A 10092-nucleotide genomic window follows, 5' to 3' on the forward strand; every position below is an offset into this window, starting at 1 on the left:
TCAGTGTGTTAGCTCCCGGTTGTGCGTTTTTTACGTGCGAGTCTCGTTTGTGTGCTTGTGTCACTGCTGAGCAGAGTTTGAAGTCTCTCTGTTCGATCAGTGACACTTCTCTAGGCTTTTCGCCCGCGGCCTTCTTTGAGGAAGGTCGTGTCTGTTTGGGTTTGGGGCTTTTTGCCCAGTTGGTACCCTCAAGTGAGGATGGCCTTTCCTCCTGGTGGCCATGTTTTCTGTATTCTGTGTGCTCCAGCTCAGAGGGAGTGCCCTGCTGGATGTATCTCGTCTTTGTTTTGTTTTTTTTATTTCCAGCGTCAGGGTAGTGGTACCCGGTTGGCAGGTGAGTTCGCTGTTGCATTGTTGAACTTATCTGTTGTAGTCTGTACTTGTCAGTTGGCTGTTATAAGTGCTGTTTCTTTGTTCATTTGTCCTGTTCTGTTAAGATGCGAGATGTTTGGTTTTGTTTATTAGGATTTGAGAGTTAATGCTGAAGTCAGGCTTGTATTTTCCTCTGTGATAATATTTTAAACATAACTTTTAAAAATAATGGTTACTGGGATTTATTAAGTATGCTTAAAGTATTTCAGCCACTAACGTTTCCTTGTGAACCCCTTTGTCATTGTAACAATGTTTATATTTTTGTTACCTTCACAAGGTTAAATTGATGACTTCCTAATTGTAGCTTTCCCCCAGTTCTTCCTCCACGTTTCTTTGTTCATGGTTTTCTTCCAGAAAATGTGTTCACTAATTAATGTGAAGGATGGGGAGCTGTCAAACGGAATTTTATGGTGATATTTTATAATGCTGTTTCAGTTTCGTTAATTCTTTTGTTCATCACTTTGTCTTGTGTGTTCATTGAGGGGGGGCAGGGGTAATCTTTCCAGAAGAGTAATGGAATTGATGCAGTTTGCAGCATCCCACTTCCTGTGCCATCTGTCCTTCAGCCTGTGTTGGCCGGGCAGCGTTGTCGTTCCAGCTGCTGCTGGCTGCTCTTCTTGCCCTCTTCTCGTCACTGTTGTCGTTCCAGCTGCTGCTGGCTGCTCTTCTTGCCCTCTTCTCAACACTGTTGTCGTTCCAGCTGCTGCTGGCTGCTCTTCTTGCCCTCTTCTCGTCACTGTTGTCGTTCCAGCTGCTGCTGACTGCTCTTCTTGCCCTCTTCTCGTCACTGTTGTCGTTCCAGCTGCTGCTGACTGCTCTTCTTGCCCTCTTCTCGTCACTGTTGTCGTTCCAGCTGCTGCTGACTGCTCTTCTTGCCCTCTTCTGCTGACTGCTCTTCTTGACCTCTTCTCGTCACTGTTGTCGTTTCAGCAACTTCTTCCCCTCTTCTCGTCACTGTTGTCATTCCAGCTGCTGCTGGCTGCTCTTCTTGCACTCTTCTCAACACTGTTGTTCCAGCTGCTGCTGACTGCTCTTCTTGCCCTCTTCTGCTGACTGCTCTTCTTGACCTCTTCTCGTCACTGTTGTCGTTCCAGCTGTTGCTGGCTGCTCTTCTTGCCCTCTTCTCGTCACTGTTGTCGTTCCAGCTGCTGCTGACTGCTCTTCTTGCCCTCTTCTCATCACTGTTGTCGTTCCAGCTGCTGCTGACTGCTCTTCTTGCCCTCTTCTCGTCACTGTTGTCGTTCCAGCTGCTGCTGACTGCTCTTCTTGCCCTCTTCTCATCACTGTTGTCGTTCCAGCTGCTGCTGGCTGCTCTTCTTGCCCTCTTCTCATCACTGTTGTCGTTCCAGCTGCTGCTGACTGCTCTTCTTGCCCTCTTCTCATCACTGTTGTCGTTCCAGCTGCTGCTGACTGCTCTTCTTGCCCTCTTCTCGTCACTGTTGTCGTTCCAACTGCTGCTGACTGCTCTTCTTGCCCTCTTCTCATCACTGTTGTCGTTCCAGCTGCTGCTGACTGCTCTTCTTGCCCTCTTCTCGTCACTGTTGTCGTTCCAGCTGCTGCTGACTGCTCTTCTTGCCCTCTTCTCATCACTGTTGTCGTTCCAGCTGCTGCTGACTGCTCTTCTTGCCCTCTTCTCGTCACTGTTGTCGTTCCAGCTGCTGCTGACTGCTCTTCTTGCCCTCTTCTCAACACTGTCTGCTGACTGCTCTTCTTGCCCTCTTCTCGTCACTGTTGTCGTTCCAGCTGCTGCTGACTGCTCTTCTTGCCCTCTTCTCGTCACTGTTGTCTTTGTGCCACAGCTTCTTTTTCTTCAGTCTTCGTTGTCCGCGTCATCGTTTGTTGTTTATTTTGTTTTTATCCTCTGGTGTTGTGCAGAGTGTTTCAGGTTTTCTTTATCAACTGTCCTGAGTGCACAACATTCTTCAGACTGTTTATCTATTCATCTACTTATTCATTCATTCATTTTTTGTTTAACTGATTTATTTGATCATTTATTGTTATTCATTTATTTATTCATTGATTCATTCATTTATTTGTCTGTTTATCTATTTATTAATTTATCTATCTATTTATTCATTCATTCTTTTATTCATTACAAACTTATTTTCTTGGCTGTTGTTTCATAACATCATGCGTGCAGTATTAAAATAAGACAGATTCTTTAGCTTAGCGGTATTAACTTCTTCTTTTTTTCTTTCTTTTTTTCCCCTACCTTTTTGACTCACTTGCGTAAACAAAGTGAGTCTATGTTTTAACCCGGTGTTCGGTTGTCTGTGTGTGTGTGTGTATGTGTGTCCATGGTAAACTTTAATACTGACATTTTCTCTGCAAATACTTTGTCAGTTGACACCAAATTAGGCATAAAAATAGGAAAAATTCAGTTCTTTCCAGTCATCTTGTTTAAAACAATATTGCATCTCTGGGATGGGCACAAAAAAAATTAAAAAAAGAAACCTAATTATATGCAAACTGCATTTACTGTTATATTCATATTTTTTGTATTCTCTAAACTTGGCACTTTGACCTCTTATTCTGACACAACAACAGGAGGAATCATTATCATTTTTTGTTCAAACAGGAACTTCTTTTGCGAAGCATGGAATTTTTATTTATTTTGCAAACGTTTTGGTGCAGAGGTAAAAAAAAAAAAAAAAAGGGAAATTACTCTAATTAATGCTAGGGGACTTAATTTATCACAAAGTGAGGCTTGAAGGCCTTGCCTCTCTTGTTTTCTTTTTGAAGTGGATGCTGTCACATCTGAAGCCTTTGTGAACAACGTTATCAGCATTCCTATATTCGTTGCTATCGGTATCGTCCGAGTATGTTACTGGCTGGGCTTCGATGGTTAATTGTATTTGTATTTGTATTTCTTTTTATCACAGCAGATTTCTCTGTGTGAAATTCGGGCTGCTCTCCCCAGGGAGAGCGCGTCGCTATAATACAGCGCCACCCATTTTTTTTGTATTTTTTCCTGCGTGCAGTTTCATCTGTTTTCCCTATCGAAGTGGATTCTTCTATAGAATTTTGCCAGGAACAACCCTCTTGTTGCCGTGGGTTCTTTTACGTGCGCTAAGTGAATTGCTGCACACGGGACCTCGGTTTATCGTCTCATCCGAATGACTAGCGTCCAGACCACCACTCAAGGTCTAGTGGAGGGGGAGAAAATATCGGCGGCCGAGCCGTGATTCGAACCAGCGCGCTCAGATTTTCTCGCTTCCTTGGCGGACGCGTTACCTCTAGGCCATCACTCCATGGACGTGCGTTCTTGTGAGTATTATTATGTCGTTTAGATTTGCACGTTATTTGAATGTAAATGTGTTGTGGTTTCCTTTTCAATCATGGCATATATGATTGTTTCTTTTGTCATTTTGTTGCACTGAGATTCTTCTTCTTCTTCTTAACCCGCCATGTAGGCAGCCATACTCCGCTTTCAGGGGTGTGCATGCTGGGTATGTTGTTTCCATAACCCACCGAACGCTGACATGGATTACAGGGATCTTTAACGTGCGTATTTGATCTTCTGTTTGCCGAAAACACACGAAGGGGGTTCAGGCACTAGCAAGTCTGCACATTATGTTTAATTGGGAGACCGTAAAAATCTCCACCCTTTACCCACCAGGCGTCGTCACCCGTGATTCGAACCCGGGACCCTCAGATTGACAGTCCAACGCTTTAACCACTCGGCTATTGCGCCCGTCGCACTGAGATTGAGAATAGTGACTGTGGGATGGATTTTGACAATTGTGAAACTTCATAGGTTTCATCGCGTTAATTTTATTCTTTTCTTTTTTTTTCTCAAATAAATGAATCAGTTTTGACCTTTGCTATTTACATGAACGCAGTTGTATGATATGATTGACTGATTGAGTCACTGAGTGAGTCAATGAGTCTTTTCCATCCTTTATGTTATAATGATATACATTGTCTTTCGAGGAGCCAGATTTTTTTTTTTTTTTTTTTCCCCCCCTGACAGTGACTGTTGCATATCTGATATTGCTTCAAAGTATGTGCAGTGATCTTGGTGGTGATGGTTGTAGTGATGGTAAGTGTGCGTGCGCACGCGCATGTATGTATGTGTGTTCATGCACGCGTAGGGTGTGTATGTATGTCTCTCTCTCTCTCTCTCTCTCTCTCTCTATATATATATATATATATATAGATAGATAGATATAGATACATGTGTGTGTGTGTGTGTGTGTGTTCGTTCGTTCTTTAGTTTAACGTCTTTTCACTTTTAACACCGAGGTTCCAGATATCACCAAAAAAAAAAAAAAAAAAAGTCCTCTATATATGATTGGCTTACAAGATCGACATTTCTTGACTTATTATTTCACCCCTGTTGTGATATAACCGTGTCAAGTTGTTTTGTTTTTGTTGTTTTTATCGTTATGAATGTCATACGTATTTGAATGGGGCAATGGCCTATGTCCGTGAAAACATTTCCGGTTTCTGAGATGCAGTGGTTGCTGTATTCACGCTAAATGGTTACATGTGTTCGGACAGATCATTAATTTTTTGGTTCAAGATCTGGACATGGAGCTAAGAATGGATGGCACTTCGACGTTCCTTTTTGGCCATATCTGGAATGGGTGAGTTAAGTGGGTGAGTGAGTGAGTGAATGAGTTAGTGAGTGCGTGAGAGAGAGAATGGGTGAGTGAGAAGGTGGTGAGTGGGTGGGTTAGTGAGTGGGTGATTGAATGAGTGAGTGAGTGAGTGAGTGATGGATGTTTTCCATTGTCAGATAGCGGTTGATGTGTTTTTTAAGGGCATGTTTATAGTCAACTGGATGATGTAAGGCGCTTTGAGCAGCATTGGCGCTGGATATCGCGCCATAGAAAAAACTATGTATTACTATTATTATTATTACTATTATTATTATTATGGCTGACCGATTTGCTGCTTAATTCACTGGTTGGATCGTTGGATGGATGGATGGATGAATGGACTTTTGTGTATTTTGTATTGGTGTGTGAGTGAGTGAGTGAGTGATGGGATGGCTGACCGACTCACTGTTTAATTGATTAGATTATTCGTTTGATGGTGGATGGGTTGATGGATGATGGATGGATGGATGTAGAGACGGACTGTTGTGCATGTGACTTTTTTTGCGCATTACTTTTTGTTCGTTCCACTCGTCAAACCAATCATCATAGCCATCATCATCATCATCACCACCACCATCATCATCGTCACCACCATCATCATCGTCATCATCACCACCATTATCGTCATCATCATCACCATCATCATCACCGTCACCACCACCATCACCACCATTATCACCATCACCATTATCATCACCCATCATCATCATCATCACCACCACCACCACCACCATCATCATCACCACCACCATCATCACCATCATCACCACCACCATCATCACCATCACCGCCATCATCATCATCACCATCACAATCACCACCACCATTATCATCATCACCACCATTATCATCATCATCACCATTATCATCATCATCATCACTATCACCACCATCATATTCAGCATCATTGTGATGGTGTAAGGTGGGTTGTTTTTTTGTTGTTTGTTGTTGTTTTTTGCAGCGGGTTTAACATTAGTACCTGTGTAAATGTTCCAGTCACGCCTTGTACTTTTGCGCTCTCCCCCACCCCCACCCTACCACCCCACCTCTTCCCTCTTTGTTTTTATTTACGCTTGTATGAAATTGGCATACATTGATGCGAACTGATGTAATGATGTTCATCAAAACTTTCCTCCACGTGGTTTGATATGTGCGTGATATTATTGTTCTGCTTCTGTTAAAAACTACTATCTTCGCTGAAACTATAAAAAAAAAATAATAATAAAAAAGAATAACGGTATATATTTCGTAACTGTAAGTTGAAACTGTGTTGTAATAACCATTGGTTGTACTTATATTCAGGCGCTTTTATAATGAATTACGTATTTTATCCAAGTATAATTGAATAACGACGAAACTTTGCCGCGATATGGTTTGAAGATGTGTTGATGAAATGAATGGATGAATATTATGCTAATGTGCACAGACTCTCGAAGTGTGGCAATGTCATTGGTCAAAGTGTCGATACATGTCATGTGTGTTAATGTCATCGTCATTGCTTTATTGATGACATACACAATGTTGATACGTTGTTGTCATGTTCATTTTGATAATTATAAGTTTTGTCTTATATCCATTTGTTTCAGAGTTGCGCATGCGTGTGAGAATTTCGGTTTGAAGACTTAGATTTGTTTCCACACGAGATTCAACGCAATATAAATGCATTGGTTATCCTTAATTTTTTATTCTTTTTTTTTCCTTATCATTTTCTTCCCATGACTATTGTTATTGTTATTTTATTTTTATTACTATCATGATTATGATCATTGCTGAGAAATAATTATTGCTGTGATGTTGACTGTAATATTATACACATACATCTGTGTGTGTGTGAGAGAGAGAGTATATATGTGTGTGTGTGCAATTTCTTTTCTGACCATTTAATCGGTGCCTACTCTGCGTTTGGCATTATCACGAAAATCTTTTTCGTCATTTCGATGCTGTTGACAATAAAGATATGTAGCAATTTTGTTTGCAGTTCTGTGCGTCACTATTAACTCTGTCCATACGAACGGCGAAAGACGACGCTAACCGACCGACCGACCGACCGACCGACCGACCGACCGAAGGCACGCACGCAGGCAGGCAGGCAGGCACGCACGCACGCACGCACGCACGCACGCACGCACGCACGCACGCACGCACGCACGCACGCACGCACGCACGCACGCACGCACGCACGCACGCACGCACGCACGCACGCACGCACGCACGCACGCACGCACGCACGCACGCACGCACGCACGCACGCACGCACGCACGCACGCACGCACGCACGCACGCACGCACGCACGCACGCACGCACGCACGCACGCACGCACGCACGCACGCACGCACGCACGCACGCACGCACGCACGCACGCACGCACGCACGCACGCACGCACGCACGCACGCACGCACGCACGCACGCACGCACGCACGCACGCACGCACGCACGCACGCACGCACGCACGCACGCACGCACGCACGCACGCACGCACGCACGCACGCACGCACGCACGCACGCACGCACGCACGCACGCACGCACGCACGCACGCACGCACGCACGCACGCACGCACGCACGCACGCACGCACGCACGCACGCACGCACGCACGCACGCACGCACGCACGCACGCACGCACGCACGCACGCACGCACGCACGCACGCACGCACGCACGCACGCACGCACGCACGCACGCACGCACGCACGCACGCACGCACGCACGCACGCACGCACGCACGCACGCACGCACGCACGCACGCACGCACGCACGCACGCACGCACGCACGCACGCACGCACGCACGCACGCACGCACGCACGCACGCACGCACGCACGCACGCACGCACGCACGCACGCACGCACGCACGCACGCACGCACGCACGCACGCACGCACGCACGCACGCACGCACGCACGCACGCACGCACGCACGCACGCACGCACGCACGCACGCACGCACGCACGCACGCACGCACGCACGCACGCACGCACGCACGCACGCACGCACGCACGCACGCACGCACGCACGCACGCACGCACGCACGCACGCACGCACGCACGCACGCACGCACGCACGCACGCACGCACGCACGCACGCACGCACGCACGCACGCACGCACGCACGCACGCACGCACGCACGCACGCACGCACGCACGCACGCACGCACGCACGCACGCACGCACGCACGCACGCACGCACGCACGCACGCACGCACGCACGCACGCACGCACGCACGCACGCACGCACGCACGCACGCACGCACGCACGCACGCACGCACGCACGCACGCACGCACGCACGCACGCACGCACGCACGCACGCACGCTCCATACGAACGGCGAAAGAGACGCACGCACGCACGCACGCACGCACGCCGCTGCGTGTGTGGTGCGTGTTTGAATTCAAAGCCTCTTTTTTTTCTTTTTTTGCTTTTGTTTGTGTGACGTCATGATGGACAGAAACAGGAAGGAAGGAGAGAAGACGAGAAGGAGGAAGTGAGGGGAAAAACAAATAGTAGAAAAAGAAGAAGAAAACATTCTGTGGGTGACTTTTTAAACTTTTTGGGGGGGGGGGGGGGGGGGGGGTGCGGGGGGGGTGAGTGAGTGGTGGTGAGCTGTCTTGACTCCTCAGGTTGTGTGGTGGTGTTGTGTTGTGTTTTGTGTTGTGTTGCCTTGGTGACACCACCACCACCACCACCACAAGGAGGCGTCGTTGGGTTTGGACAAATCCACATACGCTACACTACACTTTGCTAGGGAGATGCTTGACCCGCTAGCAGCATAACCCAATGCGCTTAAAGCCTGAACCGGACTATAAATGGCGGGCGATTTGAATCAAGCCAGTTTCTCACCAGAGTCTGACACTGTGACGTCGGTGAAGGTTTATTCAAAATAAAAGCCTAATAAAGCTACGGTTTGGCTTCATTTATGGCAGAGAGCGAGATTTGCCTAGCAGCTTCCAATCTAGACCTGAATTGACTTTGGAAAGTACAAAATGTGTCAGCTACACGTAATACAAAATTTGAATGCAGAGAAAAGGGGCGGAGCTAGAGCCGTTTGTGTTTGCGCTAGACGTGTCTGTCAGATAAAAATAGCACCAGCACGTGGTACTGTCTGGTGAGAATTGGAAAGCATGCAGACAGCCCCTCGACGTTGGCAACCGTAAACGACCACATTGTGTGGCAGGAGTACACGGATATCTTTCTCCGCTAACAGTGAGTCGGTCTTTGTTTTGCTTTCACCTCCCACATGTTTACATTTCTACCGGACACGTGCTCGCGCTTTTTATAGATAAACTCCGCCCCTTTCCCTTTTATGGATAGGCTCTAGTGCGCATGCGCAACCGAACCTTGCTCTCGGGAGTTGAGACTTTAATTAAGCCACGCCTTGAGCACGTACACCTGTCTGAGGCGTATCTACAAGATCTGATGGCAGGAGAAGATCCGTTTCAGTTTCAGTTTCAGTAGCTCAAGGAGGCGTCACTGCGTTCGGACAAATCCATATACGCTACACCACATCTGCCAAGCAGATGCCTGACCAGCAGCGTAACCCAACGCGCTTAGTCAGGCCTTGAGAAAAATTTGTCAGAAGTGGGATTCGAACCCACGCCTGGAGAACCAGACTGCGACCTGAACGCAGCGCCTTGGACCGCTCGGCCATCCTGACATCTGAAGATCCGAAATGAAGATCTGTGGGAGCGAGCGGGACAGGAACCAGTGGCCAAGCAGATATTGCGGAGGAAGTGGGGCTGGATCGGACACACCCCCAGGAAGCCAGCGTCCAGCATCACACGCCAAGCCCTGACCTGGAACCCGCAGGGAAAGAGGAAGAGAGGCCGGCCTCGCAACAGCTGGAGGCGAGATACCGAGGCAGCGCTGAAGCAGCAAGGGACCAACTGGACTGGTATGGCCAGAACAGCCCAGAACAGAGTGCGATGGCGAGGGGTCGTCGATGGCCTATGCTCCACCAGGAGCGATGGGCATGATGAAAATGAATGAATTGAGTACGTACATGCACACGTTTGTGGTACCCATCAAAATGGATTTTGTGCGACAGGGGACAACACTCTCGTTGCCATGGGTTCTTTTTTTTCCAGTGCGCCAAGTGCGTTGCTGCACACAGGACCTCGGTT

At 47.6% G+C, this 10092-nt stretch overlaps 1 non-coding gene across 1 annotated transcript; it reads right to left on the reverse strand.

The window, feature by feature from the left end:
* Window positions 1-9542: 9542 nt before the first annotated feature.
* Window positions 9543-9626, reverse strand: Trnal-cag (transfer RNA leucine (anticodon CAG)). The gene has a single exon. It is a non-coding gene; the product is annotated as a tRNA-Leu (tRNA).
* Window positions 9627-10092: the final 466 nt, after the last annotated feature.

The sequence above is a fragment of the Babylonia areolata genome, chromosome 13 (genome assembly GCF_041734735.1).
Source record: "Babylonia areolata isolate BAREFJ2019XMU chromosome 13, ASM4173473v1, whole genome shotgun sequence".
In the NCBI taxonomy this organism is placed as follows: Eukaryota; Metazoa; Mollusca; class Gastropoda; order Neogastropoda; family Buccinidae; genus Babylonia; species Babylonia areolata.